Source organism: Scyliorhinus torazame, chromosome 7, assembly GCF_047496885.1.
Source record: "Scyliorhinus torazame isolate Kashiwa2021f chromosome 7, sScyTor2.1, whole genome shotgun sequence".
NCBI lineage: Eukaryota > Metazoa > Chordata > Chondrichthyes > Carcharhiniformes > Scyliorhinidae > Scyliorhinus > Scyliorhinus torazame.
Genome location: NC_092713.1, coordinates 131,330,339 through 131,351,091, shown reverse-complemented (window position 1 = coordinate 131,351,091; position 20,753 = coordinate 131,330,339). Strand labels below are relative to the sequence as shown.

The following is a 20,753-nucleotide window of genomic DNA, read 5'->3' as shown; positions in this document are numbered from 1 at the left end:
TGCACCACTTTCAGCTGTATTAGTTGGTGGAGTTGGTCCTGTTCAGTGTTTCGCTCCAGATTCCCCACCTTATTTCCGTCCCTAGCTCTTCCCCCCATTTTTCCCGTGTCTCATCCAGTGGAGAGCATGTCCTTTCTAAGAGTCGTCCACACAGTTGCCCACCATTTCCCTTCCCCAGACTGTCCATGTCCAGTAACTCCTCTACCATTGTGCTTCTCAGGGTTTGTGGGTATGCTGTCGTCTCCTTGTGGAGAACATTTTTGACCTGCAGATGTCGGAGTTTGTTCCCGTTTGGTAGTTCCAGTCTCTCCGTCGCTAGACTGTCTTCCCTATAAAAGTCCCTAACCATCAGTGTCCCCCATCCTGACTCCACCTCTTAAAGGTGGCGTTGAGCATGGCTGGTGCAACCGATGGTTGCCGCAGATGGGGGCCATGATGGAGATTTCAGTCAGACTGAAATGCAGCCTCATCTGGTTCCAACTTCTCAGGGTAGCTATCACCACTGGGCTCGTTGAGTGTTTTGTTGGCAGGGATGGGAGCGCCGCAGTGGTGAGGGACCAGAGGGCAGTTCCTTTACAGGAAGACTCCTCCATCCTCACCCATTCCATGTCTGGGTCCTTCACCCATCTCCTCACTCTTTCCGCCGTTGCTGCCCTGTGGTAGCATTGCAGATTCGGGAGGGCTAGGCCCCCCCCCCCCCCCCCAATGATTCTTTTTCTTTGTCATACTGTTTTGGGGATTCTTGGATCCCCCCCCCACCCCCCCCCCCCCCCCCCCCACCCCCCCCCCCCCCCCCCCCGCCCCCGCCCCTCCACAAATACACACTCAGAAACGGCATTATCATCCTGTCTATTGAATGGAAAAAGGCCTTGCGGTTGTAGATCAGTATGGATCTGAAGAGGATGAGGAACCTGGACAGTATGTTCATCTTGATCATCTGCACCACCCCCAGCCAGGGAAAGTGGGACTTAACCCATCTCTGTAGGTTCTTTTTTACTTCCTCCACCAGGCTGGTCAGGTTCCACTTGTGGATCCGCATCTAGTCATGGATCCCCAGGTAGCGGAATTTGCTTTGGACTAGTTTAATGGTAGACCTTCCAGCACTGCCCCTCCACTTCTCGGGTTCACTGGGGATACTTCGCTTTTGCCCAGGTTAGGTTTGTAGCCCGAGAACGCCCCAAACCCTCCCAAGGGCATCATGATTTCTTTCATGCTACTTCACGGTTCCAAGACGTAGAGGACAAGGTCATCCGCATGGAGTGAGACTGTGCTCACTGCCACCTCTTCTGATTTCCTTCCAGCCTCTTGCTGCTCTCAGGGCGATCGCCTGAGGCTCAATTGCCAGTGTGAACAAGAGCAGGGACTGTGGGCATCCCTGCCTTGTGCCTCTGTGTAGCTGGAAGTATTCAGTGCTGGTGGCATTGGCCAGTATGCTCGCCGTGGGGGCGTTGTAAAGGAGTTTCACCCATGCAATTAACCTTGCTCCTAGCCCAAACCGCTCTTCTACCTCAGTGAGGTACTTTTATTCAACTCTGTCGAAGGCCTTTTCTGGGGGCCAGTGTTGTTGTAAAAGCTTTATAGAAGTCCGCCGGGATCCCGTCAGGACCCAGCACCTTCCCCGCCTTCATGGAGTTAATGCTCCATGACCTCTCCCAGTCCTGTTGGTGTTTCCAGCTCCGTCTGTCTGTCATCCCCAACCCCTGGTATGTCCAGTCCATCGAGGAACTGTTTCATCCCCGAGTCAACGTTGGCGGCTTCGGAAGCATACAGTCCTCAGGAGAAGGCCTCAAATCTGCTCTGGCTGTGCCACCCGGGTGCTACCTTGGAAATTCTAGTGTGCCCAAGTGGCATTGCCAGGGTGCCTGGCTGACAAGGTACTCAGGTTGAATCTTGCCCGTGCCGGAGATTGGGCCCGGGTATGCCCCGTCATTATAAGGTGGGGTGAGGGGCTCAAGGATCCCCTAATTAGTAAGTTGCCACATTGGGGGGGGGGATCTGGAGGCCGCAGTGAGGGATTCGAGAAATGGCGCCTCAATTTTGGGCAGCACGGTGGCATTGTGGATAGCACAATTGCTTCACAGCTCCAGGGTCCCAGGTTCGATTCCGGCTTGGGTCACTGTCTGTGCGGAGTCTGCACATCCTCCCCGTGTGTGCGTGGGTTTCCTCCGGGTGATCCGGTTTCCTCACACAGTCCAAAGCTGTGCAGGTTAGGTGGATTGGCCATGCTAAATTGCCCTTAGTGTCCAAAATTGCCCTTAGTGTTGGGTGGGATTACTGGGTTATGGGGATCGGGTGGAGGTGTTGACCTTGGGAAGGGTGCTCTTTCCAAGAGCCGGTGCAGTCTCGATGGGCTGAATGGCCTCCTTCTGCTCTGTAAATTCTATGTTAAAAAAAAAAATGTCTTCCCGCACTGGCGAGTTGAGCCCATTAGTGCAGGAAATGGGCCTGAGTGTGGCCCCTCCGAGGCCTGAAAAAAAGCAGAGTCCCATTTAATAGCGGGGTCGTTCTCGGTGCTGTAAATGCCTGGAAACACCCCATTAAACCCCGCACAAAACGGGACTCTGTTTTTTTCCCATTAAATCGCAGCCATTGCTACAGCTTTACGTCTCACCCAGGACAGGACAAAGACATAATTTACGACTGCCCTGGACTACACTCTATTGTTATGGTACCTGATACATCAAACTAATAACAGAAAGTAATAGTGCACACATTCAGCATCCTCAAAGCACATTTCCTTGTTTCAGTTTCACAGAAGTCAATCGCATTACAGCCAGAATTCGCTTTGTGAAAATGTGATTTTCTTCACAAAAGATCAGCATACTGGGGCAACAGTTGCCAGTTGTCAAAAACAGTAGATAGAAATGTTTAGGGAGACAGTCCACTGACTGGGTTGGAACAGAATGTTCCTGTGGCTATGAAAGGTCATTCCTCTCTTTAAGGACTATTTGTCATCTTGCTTTCAAGCCCTCATCTGATGTGTTGTACTGGAAAGAGATAGTGGGTACCCATCAATGGAAGGACTTTACTGCAGGGCCTGAATGATATTTTGACCAGGCAGAAAGTGGGCAACTTTATTTTTAACACAAGCTTGTTTATGAAGCAGATTGCACAGTGCCAAGATTGCTCACTTTCTGAAGAAATGCATGTGCCAGTGAGGAAAAATAAGTTTATTCTACAGCTTTTGCCATTTTGATCTGAAAAATGATGTTTTGTCTCAGTTAACAAAAGTGCTTACACTACTTATAAATGTAATTGTTACGTTTAAAAACATTTTTTAACAGAATCCTTTTAAAAGTGTAGAGGCTCCTCATATGCAATAATTTAAAAAACAAACTGTTAAAAATGTAATCAGTCATCCTGCAAGGTGAAATAGAGATGAGAGATTAAGAGAAAAACTATTTTGTTACATGGTTCTCAAAGGTTTGCATTGTTTTCTCTCAGATCTCAAAATGGGGAGTTTTCTCTTGTCAGGTGACTTAAGAAGGTAAGCATTATGATATGGTGGAGGATGCCTGAATATATTTTGTGTTACCTAATTACATCAAAAAAAATCTTGATTGGATTCTCCCAATCCTGTCAAGACTCTCAAACCCCTTCACCGATTATCCATTACCCCATGAATGCCCTGTTCATTAAACTTTCTTAATGCTTCTGTCTTTTGTTTAAAACCAATGCAAAATTGCACAGTCAAAGCCAGTAAGGTTTAAAGGTGTGCATTAAAACCAGATGAGATTGTCACGTAATGGGAGTGAGCTACCTTATCCCAGTCTCATTAAGTAAGGATGCCTCCTATTCATTCTGAAGCTAGCCATTATTTTGGACTCAAAGAAGTACAGAGGAATATGAATGCCCATAAAGCAAAGGAAACAGTCAGACAGATATCTAAACAAGAGGCTGCAGGCCTCGGATCCAGAGCTGGACATATGGGGCTGGATTCTCTGATTTAGAGACTATGTCCCCACACCGGTGTGGGAACGGTGGCAGGAAAACTGCCGCAAAACGACCACTGATTCCCTGTTTCTCTGGGGGCGAGCAGGGAGGTAGCGTAGAGCACCCGGCTCTCGCTGCCGATGTGGCCTGAGGAATTGCAGGGTCCATGGCCGCACATGTGCACGGCGGCGGCCTGCAGCAGGCTTCATGGCGGATGCCGCTTGCGGACCGGGCCCGGGAATAGTCCCCCCCTTCGGCCGGCTCGCGTGCTGCGGACCGCCCCACCACAGTGCCCCCAGCCCCGAATAATGTTCCCCCGGCCCACGGGTCGGCCCTCCCCCGACTGTGGTGGCACTGGACTGAGTCCACAGCTGCCATGCTGCGATCCCGACGGGTGAGACCACACGCAACACCCGCTGTCGGGATCTCAGCCCGTCGGGGTGGAGCATTGGGGGCGGGCCTCAGGCAATGGCCTGAGGCTGTGGATACGTGGCGTGGCATACTCGGCGTACTTGGAATTTGGAGGGATTGGAAAATAAACAAGAATCTTGGAAATACATGCATCTTTACCACCTGTACTCTCCCCGCCAATGTCGGATGCAGGGTGTTACATATTTTGAAATCCCCCCCGAACCCCTTCTATCAAACCCATCAAGTTCCATTTATGCATGGTGGTCCAGTAATACACCACCTGAATCGCTAGAGACCCTTAAGGTTAATGTGCAGGTTCAGTCGGCAGTTAAGAAGGCAAATGCAATGTTAGCATTCATGTCAAGAGGGCTAGAATACAAGACGAGGGATGTACTTCTGAGGCTGTATAAGGCTCTGGTCAGACCCCATTTGGAGTATTGTGAGCAGTTTTGGGCTCCATATCTAAGGAAGGATGTGCTGGCCTTGGAAAGGGTCCAGAGGAGGTTCACAAGAATGATCCCATGAATGAAAAACTTCCCGTATGAGGAACGTTTGAGGACTCTGGGTCTGTACTCATTGGAGTTTAGAAGGATGAGAGTGGATCTTATTGAAACGTACAGGATACTGCAAGGCCTGGATAGAGTGGACGTGGAGAGGATGCTTCCACTTGTAGGAAAAACTAGAACCAGAGGACACCATCTCAGATTAAAATTATGATCCTTTAAAACAGAGATGAGGAGGAATTTCTTCAGTCAGAGGGCGGTGAATCTGTGGAACTCTTTGCTGCAGAAGGCTGCGGAGGCCAATTCAGTGAGTGTCTTTAAGACAGAGATAGATAGGTTCTTGATTAATAAGTGGATCAGGGGTTATGGGAGAAGGCAGGAGAATGGGGATGAGAAAATATCAGCCATGATTGAATGGCGGAGCAGACTCGATGGGCCAAGTGGCCTAATTCTGCTGCTATATCTTATGGTCTTATACCGGAATCTAACCCTAGCCAACTTAAACTGCAGGGCCCCCAAATTCGCATTCTGCCCCAGAGTGTTCACCGGGAAATTCCCAACATTCAAGTTATATCCGGAAAAGGCTCCAAACCTCTCCAAAAGTCTATAAATCTCCCAATACTTTCCACTGGATTCACACAGAAACAATAAATCATCAGCATACAGAAACGCCGTGTGTTCTCTACATCCCTCACAATCCCCTGCCACTCATTCAAAGCACAATCGGCAAGGCTCAATCACCAATGCGGACAACAATGGTGACAATGGGCATCCCTGCCTTGTTCCCCTATACAGCCCAAAATACCCCAAATGTATCTCATTCGATCTCACGCTCGTCATAGAGGACGTGTGCAATAGCCAGACCCAGGCCACGAGCTTCAGCCAAACCTAAACCTCCCAAGGACCTCAAACAAGCACCGCCACTCCACCCGGTCAAAATTCTTCTCTGCATCCATAGATACAATCATCTTAGGAATGAAAGAAAATGCTGGAAAATCTCAGCAGGTCTGGCAGCACCTGTAGGGAGAGATAAGAGCTCACGTTTCGAGTCCAATGACTCTTTGTGAAAGCTAACAGACAGAGAAAGTGGGAAATATTTATACTGTGGAGTGAGAATGAAAGATGATTCATAGCCACAGAGCCCCCCCCCCCCCCCCCCCCCCACCCCACCAACGCTGGCATAGCTGAACCACCGCCTTCCCCAGTGTCAGCAGATCAAACTGTCCCTGCAGCTTCTTCCTTTCCGCCAGCAACTCCCTAGTTGGGGTCACCGAGTACCTCCAATCCACGTCTACAATGCCTTCCAACAACCTCTGCCTCTCACCCCTTACAACTCTATCTCGTTGGGCCTTTATCAAAATAATTTCCCCCCCGAACCATGCCTTTGCCTCCCTGAACGTGGCTGCAAAGACCTCCCCGTTTTGATTGAGCTCAACGTAGTTCTTAATCACCAGTGCCACCTTATTTCAGAGCTCCTTATACGCCAAAAGTACTGAATCCAGCCTCCATTCCGGTATCTGCACCCATCCCAGCCTAAACCTAACATCCAAATAGGTGGTCCGTGGCGCGTGGTCTAAGATCACTATTCCTGCATATTCCGCCCCTGTCAAAATCGCCTTGCCCACAAGAAAAAATCGATATGAAAGTATACCTGACATACATGGGAAAAGAAGAAAAATTCCCTCTCCCTGGCTGGCTAAACACCCTCTGGTCCACTGCCCCCACCTGGTCCATGAACACCCCCAATTCCCTCCACATCCCCAACCTAGCCATTGATTTAGGACTCGATCTATCCATCCTAGGCTCCAGTACACAATTAAAGTCCCCGCCCATGATCAATTGATGAGAATCCAAATCTGGGATAGACCCTAACAACTTCTTCATAAAGTCCGCGTAGTCCCAATTGGGCGCATACACATTCATCAGCACCACCGGTGCCTCCGCTAATACCCCACTCACTGTCACAAACCTATGCCCCGGGTCCCGCACCTCCCTGGCCATTGCAAACACCATCTTCTTGCTAAGCAAGATCGTGATCCCCTCACCCAACCTTTCCTTAGCCGCATCTGATCCTTCACCCGTGACTGTGTCTCCTGCAGGAAAATCATCTCCACCTTCAAGCTCTTTAGGTGCACGAACACCCGGGATCGTTTGATTGGGCCATTTAGTCCACGAACATTCAATGTTGCAACCCTCACTGGGGGCTTCTGCCCCTCCCCCTCAACAAGACCCTCCATCATCACACAGCTCGGAACCCGCCCAAACCCCCATTCCCTCATGAAACCGGGCCACCCCCTCCATCCCCACCCAAACTCAACCAACATACCAAATGCGTCGCCAGCCCATACCCGTCACCCCCCTCCCTTCCTACTCCTCCCCTCACAATCCCTCCCCCCTCACCCCTCTCGTCCCTACCCCCCACTCAGGCTAACCACTGCAGTCCCCACCCCCACTCTGCTTCAGTTCACTAGCATCTCCTGCTAGAATGGCGACTCCCACCTGGAGGCCCAGACAAAGACCCCTGCCTACGACTTCCAAACTACCATCGCCCCAGTTCCGCTTGCACTGCCACATCCCCTCCTTGACCCACCCCCATATCCCCTCCCTCAATGTCCCATACCCATAACAGTGAAAGAAATCACAGCAAAGACACCCCCATACACAAAATTATCAATTATCCCCAAGAACCTGCATACACGCAGACATAACCAATCATAAACTATACAAAGGGTACAACAGGTACAAAAGGTACACAAGATACAGAAAGGTACAAATAGTACAAATCTCTCCCAAAAAAATTCAGATGGCACAAAAGTCCCGTACTCAGCCCCCCAACCAACCCATGTTCCTTAACAAAGTCATTTGCCTCCTCCGGCATCAAGAAATGATATTCCCTCAAAAGTTACTCAAAGTTTAGCCGGGTATAGAACCCCAAACCAAACCTTGCACTGAAAAAGCACTGCCTTAGCATTATTAAACCCCGCCCGTCTCTTGGCCTGGTCACCCCCAATGTCCTGGTAGATCCAAATCCAATTGCCTTCCCAGCTGCAGTCACGTGTTGCCTTGGCCCACCTCAAGATCTTTTCTTTGTCCTGAAACTTGTGCATACTCACAATATCCACAACGGCTTGACATCTGCCTCAAGGACCTGTGGGCACAATCCACCTCCAGGGTCTTGTCCTCCACCAACTTCACAAACATCTTTAAGATGTGGCTTCACAGCGCCAGGGACCCAGGTTCAATTCCCCGCTGGGTCACTGTCTGTGCGGAGTCTGCACGTTCTCACCGTGTCTGCGCGGGTTTCCTCCGGGTGCTCCGGTTTCCTTCCACAGTCCAAAGACACGCAGGTTAGGTGGATTGGCCACAATAAATTTCCCTTGGTGACCAAAAAAAAAGGTTAGAAGGGGTTATTGGGTTATGGGGATAGGGTGGAAGTAAGGGCTTAAGTGGGTCGGTGCAGACTCGATGGGCCGAATGGCCTCATTCTGCACTGTACGTTCTATGGTCTATGTTCTATGTAGCCCGTGGCACTCAGTCCCTCCACTCTCTCCGGCAGGCCCACAATACAAAGATTTTGCCGCCGAGAACAATTCTTTTGATCATCCACCCTCGCATGCAACGCCTCACAGACATCCCGCAGGATCGCCATCTCCGCCTCCAATGACACAATCCTGTCATTCTGCTCAGACACCATCTTATCCACCTCCTGGATCGCAGGCCCTTGCACCTCCAAGCGTTTCTCCACCCGATCCACAGTCCCACGAAGAGGTGCCACTGCCCCCTCAATCGTGCTCGATCAGTCTCCCTGCATCTCCTTTCGTTGCTGCTGAAATTCCTCCTTAATAAAACTGATCAATTACTTAATTGGCAGGTTAACCGACGACCACGACCCTCCGCCATCTTCCCAGCTTGTGCTACGCCACTAGTGACTCCAACTCCTGGGCCAGGTCTCTCATCAATTTTCTTTCAATAATTTTTTTTTTCCCAGTCAAGGGGCAATTTAGCGTGGTCAATCCACCTACCCGGCACATCTTTGGGTTGTGGAGGTGAGACCCACGCAGACACAGGGAGAAACGGGGAGACACGGAAACTCCACACAGGCAGTGACCCGAGGCTGGGATCGAACCTGGGTCCTCAGCATGGTGAGGCAGCAGTGCCAACCATTGCGCCATTTTGCCACCCCTCTCACCGACTTTGCCCGGGTTTGATACCCCGTTGACATTCCAATTCAGAGGAGAAACAATCACCCACCACTCTCCTCACACTTTATCCATCAAAGTCCCCCAATAATCGGGTGAAGGGGACCAAAACCGACGCGTCCAGTCCGGAGCCACCTCGTGTGCGACCGATCAGGCCACGGCCACCACCGGAAGTCCTCAGTACATTCTCTTGATGTCCATGAAATAAAGCAGCCAAACAATTTGTATATGAACTGGTCTCACTAGAGTGGTTTCGTTTGTTTCCAAAAGCAATGGAAAATTGGAGCAGGACATATGCAGAAGACAGTTAACCTGCCTCAGTTCACCAAGGAAACCTGATTCTAAACACTATGTTGTGTTATTAGATAATTAAATACAGGCAGTAAGGGTATCTAGTTGAACACGAGATGGGACTATTTCTGGGAGTAACCAGAAATACCGTACCTAAGGCAGCATCTAAAGCTGTACAAAAATGTGCAGCAAAGGTGTGAACAAGTAGCTAACCAGACTCATTTGAAGTACTCTATTTAATGCTACTATTGATTTGTTTTCATATTTGTTGTAACAAGAAATTTTTGCCTTTGTTTTGGTTAGTGGAGACAAAATAATTTTATTCTAAAGTAATGACCAATGAACATTTGTGCTGGGCCTTGATCGAATTGCACCATAAGATTTGCATTTTAAGCATCGTACAGCTATATTGAACTTACAGCATAAAAGGGCAATTGGTGCGGCAGATCCACAATCGCATTAATGCAGCAAGGGCCTTCCACTCCTATCTCTGTCCACTTGACTCTATCAAAATGTCTTTCTTCCTTATGTTTATCTAGCTGTCATTCTGTTTTTTTCAACAAGAACTGATTGCAGGCACTCTTCACAGTCTGCTTCACTGCAATGCTGACTGCAGGACACCATTCATTCTGCTTCACTGCAATGCTGACTGCAGGACACCATTCATTCTGCTTCACTGCAATGCTGACTGCAGGACACCATTCATTCTGCTTCACGGCAATGTTGACTGCAGGACACTATGCCCAGTCTGTTTCACTGCAATGCTATCCCCTTAGAAGCATTTAAATACCTGCTAATGGGGGAATTGGCCAAAGTTTCAGGGTGATGGTATTGATTGCAAATAGAAAATAAATCATTCGGCTGATGGAAAAATATCTGTGTGAATGCTATCTTTTTAATTAAGTTTTCAACTGAAGTAGAGGGGGTAAAGCTGCTGCTGAATTAATGAACTAAACGTTTCACTTGATGGAATAGCAATTATATGTAATAAGACAGAAATTTGCAAGTGATAACAAAAAACGGGAGTCCTTTCTCATTATCCCAGTGAAAATTAGGTTTGTTAGGAAGGAAATTAGCTCGTCAACTGAAGAAATTTATACCACCCAGGTCCAGTTAGATTCTCACCAGACAGAGTAGCATTTCAGAGAAAGTGGAAAACAGGTTGAATGCATCTTCACCCATTGGCAATCAATAAAAGAATTGTAAAATGATCCATTTGTCACCACTCTGCTGTTTATAGATATAAAGCTATGCACATGAACAACTTTCTGTAGCTTTGAATACATTTTGATAAGGAACCTGGAGCTCAGAAAGGTGCAAAAGTGGGAAACTGCAGTGAGATTTGGATTCATCAGGGTTTGATTAACTTGAATAATCAGGTTTGTTTAAATTTATGCCTAAGAACAATTGCACTAACAGGGTGCTTAACAAAACTATGAAAGCTTCACTCCAACGTTTGAAGAACTTACGTGGAGTGTCAGAACATCTAATCATAAATAAAAACCACCCTCTAATGCCTGTGAAGGGCTGGGGTAGACCTCTTTTTCCATGACAACCAATATTTATTAGGAATCAGAAATAAAAACAAAGCCTGCTGGAAATACTCAGCAAGTCAGGCAGCATCAGAGGGGAGAAACAGAGGCTGGAATATTCTGGCCTCACCCGCCATCACAGGTTGAGATGACCAACCAATCATCAAAACTGGAGTTCAGCATTTTTCACGAAAGGTCATCTCCACCTGAAACGCTGGCCCATAACTTTTCTGTTCCCGCCGATACACGGGAGTTATGGGCTAATGTCGAAAAGTGCCTACTTACCAGCGCTCAAAGATTGTGATGACTTTTCTGGCTCCAGCAGCAGCCTTGGGCCTGTGCCAGGACATTCCGCGCAGGCCAGAGCACGGCACAGTTTGAATGCACCTACGCCCCCTTGTGAGGGGGGAACTAAGGGAACACCCATTGGGATCAGGGATTTAAACTGCAGGTTTGTACTTTTTGTTTTCCAATGAAGGGGCAATGTAGCAATTCATCTACCCTGCACATCTTTGTGGGTTGTGGGGGTGAGGCCCACGTAGACACGGGGAGAATGTGTTTACTCCACACGAGCAGTGACCCAGGGCCGGGATCGAACCTGGGTCCTTGGCGCTGTGAGGCAGCAGTGCTAACCACTGCACCATGGGCATTGCCAAACTGCAGGTATGTATTGAGGGAAACAAGCAACAGGTTTCACAGCTGTTTTAAACATATGTTAAAGTTTTTTCACCTTTTTTGTTCCTTCTTTTAAACAGGCAATGCTATTGTTGTTGGTTCTTTGAAAGTAATTTTTAATTTTATTTTTTATGATTGAAGATTATTATTACTTAATATTTAAAAGTGAACATAGGTTTTGATATTTGTTTTAAATCTGTGAAACTACTATTTAAATCTGCACTATATAACTTTATGTGTGGCAAATAAACAAGCGTAAATACTTACCTGACATTGGGGCAAGCAGACCAAGTTAGCACTGTCCGACTTCCGGTGACGGCGGGCGGGAGGCAGCCGCACAATGGAGGGCTCCCGTTCAGGAACGGCATTTTCGGGGCTTTAAGCCCGGTCCCAGGGTCCACGGAGGCGGCAAAAGCAGGAAGAAACAGTGAAGGCACAGTGAAGAAAAATGTCGAGAGTAAGCAGAAAATCAACCATAAAGAAAACAGCTGAAGCTCCGTCGGGGAGTGGAAAGGTCACCGCGGGGTCACCAAGGAAAATGGAGGCTGGAGCACCAGTGGAGGCCGCATTACTTACGGCTGAAGAAATAACTAAGGTGGTGGCTGCGGAATTCGAAAGGCAGTTTACAAGATACATGGAGACAATGAGGAAGGAGATGAAAGAGGTTTTGAGTGCGCTGGTGGAGGAGGCGATTTCCCCGGTGATGACGGCGGTGGTGAGCGCAGTAGCGGAGGTGCGAGAGCAAGGGGAAGCGCTGAAGGAAGTGGAGGAGACGTTATTGCAGCACGGTGATCAACTTGCCTCGATGGGGAAGGAGGTGCTGAAGGTGATGGACATTAACAAGGATCTGCAAGGAAAAATGGAAGACCTGGAAAACAGATCCAGGCGACAGAATTTGAGGATTGTGGGGCTGCCTGAAGGAGTTGAAGGACCGAGGCCGATTGAGTATTTTGCTGTGATGCTGGCGAAACTATTGGGGGAGGGGGAGGATCCCTCCCGATATGAACTGGATCGGGCTCATCGGTCGTGGAGGCCTGTACCAATGGCGAGTGAGCCGCCAAGGGTAGTGACTCTGTGCTTCCGTAGGTACAGTGTGAAGGAGAAGGTCCTGAGCTGGGCCAAGCAGAAGTGGGTGGTGCAGTGGGCTGGAGTTGGTATACGTGTATACCAGGACTTTACGGTGGAGCTGGCGAGAAGGAGGGCTGCCTTCAACCGGGTGAAGAGGGCACTGTACATTAGCAAGGTGCAGTGCGGCATTGTATATCCAGCGAAGCTGAGGGTGACTTACAAGCTCAGGGACTTTTATTTTGGAACGGCGGAAGCAGCGGAGGAGTTTGCGAAGGCAGAAGGACTGTGGCAGAACTGAGAAATTGAGGAATGGTCATGTGCCGATGTGACCTCATGACTGACTGTATTTTCTTCTTTTTTTTGTTTCACTGCGTGCGGGTGTATGGGCTAAAGGAGCCAATGTTGTATATATTTGGACAAGGGAAGTGATGGGACTTTCACTCAAAATGAGGGCTCTTTGGGGTGTAGATGGATATGCGGGGTTTGTGTGCTGAAAGGGGATTTCTGGGCTTTCCTCTGGCTGGGCAAGGGGGAAAGGGACCCGGGCGGGGGCCTCCACGCTGGCCGGTTTAAGCCGGCCAGTGAACGGGAGTGAGGTGGGGGGAGGGGCTGCGGCCATTGGAGCCTGGCAGAACAGGGTCCAAGTGGTCTAGCCGCGGTGGAAAGTTGGGGGGAGGGAACCGAGGTTGGGGGAGGGAACCGAGGTTGGGGGGAGGAGTTTTACAAGAGGCAGTGGACGGGAGGAGTTGAAGACCGGGGGCGGGGGTACAACTCTTGGGTATCATGTACGGTATTCTTTCAGAGATTGGATGGCGTTGAGTGTAGTGGGGGTAGGGGGAGTGGACTCTATAGGTTAATGGTGACCATGGGCGGTCCCGGACCCCATTTTCTTTTTCTCCTTTGTTTTTTGTTGCCACCGTGGGAGGGTTTGTTTTATTGGATGCATATATTGACAGGTGGGCTGTTGTTTGGGGTGGTGGGAGGATGGGATCGTTGGTATTGTTAAGGGGATTGATTTTGTATTTGTTACCGTTTACTGTTTGTGGGTGGGGTGTAAATTTTGAAGGAAAATGTGAAAATGGAGAATAAAAATATTTTTAAAATTTTTTTTTAAAGTTAGCACTGTCCCCAGATTTCACATTCAGCTGCTCCAGCGCAACGCTTGCAGGGAAAAACTTCAAACACGCCGGGTCAGAAGTTTGAACTTGGTGCACTTTCAGCGCGCATGTCTTTGTGCCAAGACTTCCACATAGTCCCAATGCACATGTGCGGCGGCGCTCTCCATAAATGGAATTTATGGACTGCTAACTGTTTCTCTCTCCACAGACGCTGCCTGGCCTGTCCAGTATTCCCAGCACTTTTTGTTTTAATTTCAGATTTCCAGCATCCTCATTATGTTGCTTATGTTTTACGATGAATTGGTTTGTCCACAGAGTTTAACTGGAGGCCACTTTGCAAATGTTTGTCGTCTCCACTTCATTAAGCATTGACATTCAGTTGGTTAGCACACTTTGCCAGATTCCACATGCACAACAATGCCCAGCACATGGTTGATGTTGAGCAAAGTATCTGGTGTTCATTACTTCACAGAACACCGAATTGTTCGGGCTCAGAAGGAGGCCATGAGGTCCATCTGTGTCTGCACCAGCTCTCCAAACAAGTATCATGGCTTAGTGTCATTCCCCTGCCTTCTCCCCTTACCCCTGCACATTGGCCGGGATTTTCTGCGGCGTATTTCGCAGAGGCAGACGCGACCCGCGATTTGGTTGGATCTCCTGGTCCTGCCACTGTCAACGCGCTTTCCTGTTGTGTGCACCCTCCACCACCGGGAAAACCACTGCGGGGGCTGGTGGTGGTGGTGGGGATTCGGGGGGGGGGGGGGGGGTTTCGCCATCAGCAGGATCGGAAGATGGGAAAAATCCCGCCAGTGTTTACATTAATGTAATCATCTAAATAGTTCTGCGATAATTATTTCCAGCTTCAAATATTCTTTGTCAAATATTGTTTTTTCTTAGACAATCTCATTCTGCACTTGAACGCAGTTACCTCACATTTTGGGGCCATCTTTGTGCAACATGTCTTGTTTGCGGGCATTAGCTATTTTTAGCTCACTAGCGTGGTGCATACAATTCACTGTATAGGCAGGGTATTTACACTGCATGCACAGCAATAGATGATCAAACAAATGTGGAAATAAACTAGCACTAAATGAGAAGCCATGGATCTTGACCATGCATTATAATCACAGGCAAACGTTTCTCACCCAGTTCAACTCTATCTATTCTGAATTCAGCCCCTAGCTTGTTATCCACCCTCCCACCATGGTTTTGTTCACCTAGGGATTGAATCCCAGTTCCCATTCTGTACGTACTTTCACACCATGGAAACTGTTCTTGACATCCGACCTGGTTCTATTGCAGTTGCAAATGGCATCAATCCAGCTGGTGATTTCTTCCCAGCTTTGTTTATGTGATAAGGATCAGTAGGGTGTGTGCATGCCTACAGCAACGAACACTGTCACCCTGATAATAACTGACGTATAAGAACAAACAACATAGTGTCATTAACTAGGCCTTTTGATGGTTTCTGAAATATAATGCTGAGCTTTGTGAGTGGTACGTCTAAACCAGCGACCAGATCATTTTCAATGGGGATCACGCAGTGTATTTATCGCAAGCTAATGTGACCACATATTTTGGCAGTAATTCACTAACAGCGAGTATTATTTTAGCAAGAGACTTGTCCTTATCAAACACCTTTCGCAGCTATCATATGTCTCAAAGTGCTTTCCAGCCATCAAATTTCTTTTGAAGTGCAGTCATTGTTGTAATGTAGAAAACGAGACAACTGATTTGTGCACAAGAAGCAATGAGATAATGATCAGATCCTCAGTTCTGGGTGATGGTTGAGAAATAAACCTCGGTCAAGGCACTGGGAATAACTCCCCTATTCTTCTTTGAATAGTGCCAAGGAAATCTTTTACACCCATCTGAGATTGCAGATGGTGCTTCAGTTTTACATTGCCTCGAAAGTAGAGCACTCCCCCAGTCATCCAGATTAGTCAGTTTAGATTGTTCTTCAACCCTCTGGAGTGGGACTTAAACCAACAACCTTCTGATTCAATGGGGGTAATTGAGGATTGTGTGTTAAACATGAAGAAGATAGGCAGACCAGTACCAGCATGCACCCAGGAGGTGAGTCTGTCCTTTAAATATTTTGGAGAGGCACCGCTTTTCTTTTCAACACCTGCAGGTCCCAGGGTTCGGGAAGCGCTATAGTTGAAGGGAAACTAGAAGGGAAGGATCCATGAGGTAAACAAATTTACAGAACCGCTTGTGGGCCAGGAGGAATGGGAATGCCACCCTGGCCAATCTTTCCAACCCACCGCCACCCCCTCCCCATAATTTGACCAATCCCAACAAGAGCGGTACAGCACCCACCCGCAATCTGACCAGCTTCTCTTGATATGACTTTTCCCTCCCACAAATTTTCAGACCCCCCCCCCACTATGATTTGGTCATCTGAAAACAATCCCATCCAAAAGAATGGTTCAATCCCAATGACAGAAACACTCCCAATGAGTGAGACCCTCAAAATAACTGACAACCTCCCAATGAAAGAGTCCTCCTCTGCTGATGACTCACCCCTCCAGATGATTTACTCCTCCTGATGACTTACCCTCCTGATGACTTATTTTTTAAATTTTTAAAATAAATTTAGAGTACTCAATTCACTATTTCCTATTAAGGGCAATTTAGAGTGACCAATCCACCTAGCCTGCACATCTTTGGTTTGTGGGGGCGAAACCCACGCGAACACGGGGAGATTGGGCAAACTCCACACGGACAGTGATCCAGAGCCGGGATCGAACCTGGGACCTTGGCACCGTGAGGCAGCAGGGCTAACCCACTGCGCCAACGTGCTGCCCTCCTGCTGATGACTTATCCCTTCTGATGACTTATCCCTTCTGATGACTTATCCCTTCTGATGATTTATGCCTCCTGTTGACTTACCCTGCCTGATGACTTACCGTTCCTGATGACATTCCCCTCCCGATTACTTCCCCATCCTGATGACTTACACCTCCGCTGATGAATTACATCTCTTGATGTCTTACCCCTCTGCTGACGAATTACCCCTCCTGATGAATTAACCCTCCTGCCGACTTACCCCTCCTGATGACTTATGCCTCTGCTTATGACTTACCCTCCTCCTGGTGACTTACCCTCCTCCTGGTGATTTACCCTCCTCCTGGTGATTTACCCTCCTCCTGGTGACTTACCCTCCTCCTGGTGACTTACCCTCCTCCTGGTGATTTACCCTCCTCCTGGTGATTTACCCTCCTCCTGGTGACTTACCCTCCTCCTGGTGACTTACCCTCCTCCTGGTGATTTACCCTCCTCCTGATGACCTACCCTCCTCCTGATGACCTACCCTCCTCCTGGTGATTTACCCTCCTCCTGGTGACTTACCCTCCTCCTGATGACCTACCCTCCTCATGGTGACTTACCCTCCTCCTGATGACCTACCCTCCTCCTGGTGACTTACCCCCCTTGATGTCTTACCCCTCTGCTGATGACTTACCTTTCCTGTTGACTTACTCCTTTTGATGACTTACCCATCCTGGCGACTTCCCCTCTGCAGGTGACCTAACCCTCCTGATGACTTACCCTCCTCCTGATGACTTACCCTCCTCCTGATGACTTACCCTTCTCCTGGTGACTTACCCATTCTGTTGAATTACCCCTCCCGATGAATTACCCCTCCTGTTGAATTACCCTCCCGATGAATTACCCCTCCTGTTGAATTACCCCTCCCAATGAATTACCCCACCCGATGAATTACCCCTCCTGTTCAATTACTCCTCCTGTTGAATTACCCATCCCGATGAATTACCCCTCCTGTTGAATTACCCCTCCTGTTCAATTACCCCTCCCGATGAATTACCCCTCCTGTTGAATTACCCCTCCTGTTGAATTACCCCTCCGGATGAATTACCCCTCCTGTTCAATTACTCCTCCTGTTGAATTACCCCTCCTGTTCAATTACCCCTCCTGTTGAATTACCCCTCCGGATGAATTACCCCTCCTGTTGAATTACCCCTCCGGATGAATTACCCCTCCCGGTGAATTACCCCTCCTGTTGAATTACCCTCCCGATGAATTACCCCTCCCGATGAATTACCCCTCCTGTTGAATTACCCTCCCGATGAATTACCCCTCCTGTTGAATTACCCTCCCGATGAATTACCCCTCCTGTTGAATTACCCTCCCAATGAATTACCCCACCCGATGAATTACCCCTCCTGTTCAATTACTCCTCCTGTTGAATTACCCCTCCTGTTGAATTACCCCTCCTGTTGAATTACCCCTCCTGTTGAATTACCCCTTCCGATGAATTACCCCTCCCGATGAATTACCCCTCCTGTTGAATTACCCCTCCTGTTGAATTACCCCTCCTGTTGAATTACCCCTCCTGTTGAATTACCCCTCCGGATGAATTACCCCTCCTGTTGAATTACCCCTCCGGATGAATTACCCCTCCTGTTGAATTACCCCTCCTGTTGAATTACCCTCCCGATGAATTACCCCTCCGGATGAATTACCCCTCCTGTTGAATTACCCCTCCTGTTGAATTACCCCTCCTGTTGAATTACCTTCCTCCTGATGATTTTCCTCTCCTAAAGCCAGATTCCCAACTGTGTGGCTCATCCACCGACAGGCAGGTAGTCTTCAATCTGATTGGCTGCAATTGGGAAACAGAGAATTGCTTTTAACATCATGCCCTGCCATCTGCCTTGGCATTGATTTCTAACCCAAATTCCAGGTTTCTTGGCTGCTAAATCTAATTCAGACCCTTCCACCTGTCTGTTATTATCCTTTAATTCAATGCCACCCAGTGAGTCAAAGCTGACATCTGCTCAAGGAGATTACAGAACTCCATTAAAAGGTCATTGACATGAAATGTTAACTCTGGGCTGAATTTTGTTTTTATATTTTATAAATTTAGAGTACCCAATTCTTTTTTTTCCAATTAAGGGGCAATTTAGCGTGGCCAATCCACCTACCCTGCACATCTTTGTGTTGTTGGGGTGAGACGCACACAGACACAGGGAGAATGTGCAAACTCCACACGGACAGTGACCCGGGGTCAGGATCGAACCTGGGTCCTCGGCGCCGTGTGGCAGCAGTGCTAACCACTGTGCCACGCTCTGGGCTGGATCTTGAGATGTAGAAAATTATTCCCTCAGCTCAATTCCTGACATCAAAGTTGAGGGCAAGTTCGCTTCCACATTGCAGCCATTTTACAATGGGTCCTTAATTTGTTTGGGGTAAGCCTTCCCCACCAGTTAGGAATGAATTGCCTGAGAGCTGTTGAGCAATCCATTGGCTGGCAGCCCTCTTGTCCCAAAATCAAGAACAGAAGGTACTGCTAGGTCTACAGGCAAAGGAGAGGAGCTGACAACTACATCTGAGATCTCACTGGGGCCTGGCCACGGGGGAGGTTGAGGGCCAGGCTCAACAGGTCAGGGAGAGGGGAAATGTGGTGGGGTGTCAGAATACCTTGGGTGGGGACTTCCGGTGGCGGCTATGAGGGAGTAGGTCGCACATTTGGTAGCTCCCGTTTTGGTCGGACTTTTGGACCTTTTCCCCTGACTTTTTTGCGCTTTTGAGCGCGGAACTGGGAAGCAATAGTCCTCAGGCACAGGACCCATACAGAATTGTATGGACCTAAGAAGCTGGAGGGACCGTAAACAGCAGAAGAAGTGGTCGAGTAAGGGCACAGTGGAGGCTGTGAGAGAGACCAGCATGGCTGGTGTTCAGAGCAAGGAGCCGACAGCCCAGCCCACAATGGAGCAGCTGCTGCAGGCTATGCAGGAGGGCTTTTTAGCTCTGAAGCGTGACAACTTGGAGCCGCTTCAGAAGTCGATTGATCAGATGGGAAAAAGGCTGGATGATCAGGCTGAGAAGCTCCAGCAGTTGGAGAAGTCAGTGGAGGAGCAGGCTGACTTTCAAACGGTGGCGGATGTGGAGATTCGGAGGCTGAGAGACCAGCAAAAGGTGCTTCTGGAAAGGCTGGAGGACCTGGACAACAGATCTCGCCGGCAGAACGTGAGAATCGTGGGCCTCCCGGAGGGGACAGAGGGGCTAGACGCTGCCACATATGTGGAGGGTATGTTTCAGAAGTTGCTGGGGAAAGAGGTGTTCCCGCGCCCGCCGGTGGTAGACAGGGCACGCAGAGTGCAGATGAGGCAGTCGCGACAAGGAGGTCCCCCACGAGCGATGGTGGTACGCTTTCAGAGGTACCCAGACAAGGAACGGGTGCTGCAATGGGCAGAGAGTACACAAAGCTGTATTTGGGACAATACCACTCTGCGGATTTACCAAGATTTGAGTGCGGAGGTGGCCAGGAGGAGGGGAGGCTACAGGCAGGTGAAGGAGATACTGTATAAAAACAAGGTGAAATTCGGGCTGCTTTTTCCGGCGCGACTGTGGGTTACGTGTCAGGGTCAGCACCACTATTTCGAGGAACCCGAAGAGGCGATAGACTTCGTTAAGAAGCAAGGGCTGGCCCTGAGCTGAGGACGTTTGGACTCATGTTAGAGCTTTTACGTAAATGTGGTGTCTCTCCTGTTTTGGGATGTATCTTCTTTTAAAATTGTTTTTGCGTGCTTTTTGTGTGGTTTACCTGAATGTTTCCTGTTTGGGCTCTTTGTTTAGTTGGGGTTTGGCTGGGGGGGAATTAATAAACAGTTAAAAGGGTTGGGTTAAAATGGATGCTTCAGGGTAACTTTGTGCAATTTTTTTCTGTGTCTGTATGGGAAGGACTGATGAGTGCCTGTTATTTCTTATCTCTTTTTTTCTTGTTTAACTTGCGTTGTGCTATTGTGGGGGTTGTTTATGATTTGTACAGAGTGTTTGCTTAAGTAGGGCTGACCTGGGGAAGTGGTGTGGAGGGGTCGGGGGGGAGGGGTGACTGGGAACAATGGGTGGGGGACGGGCTGGAGCCGAGGCTGGGAGCCCCAGGCTAGCTGAGTGCAGCTAGTCAACGGGAGCCGAGGTGGGGGGGGTGTCCATATAGTTAGATTAGGGCAGGGGTTAGGTGATAGGAGGGTGTTACTTGGGGGGGGGGGGAGTTGT

At 48.9% G+C, this 20,753-nt stretch overlaps 1 long non-coding RNA gene across 1 annotated transcript in view; it reads right to left on the bottom strand.

Moving 5' to 3' along the window:
- The window catches only part of LOC140426563 (uncharacterized), a 52,535-nt gene extending 34,175 nt beyond the window's left edge, over positions 1-18,360 (bottom strand). Inside the window, exon 1 of the long non-coding RNA XR_011948230.1 lies at positions 18,269-18,360. This is a non-coding gene — a long non-coding RNA (uncharacterized lncRNA). The remainder of the gene's footprint in view (positions 1-18,268) is intronic.
- Positions 18,361-20,753: the final 2,393 nt, after the last annotated feature.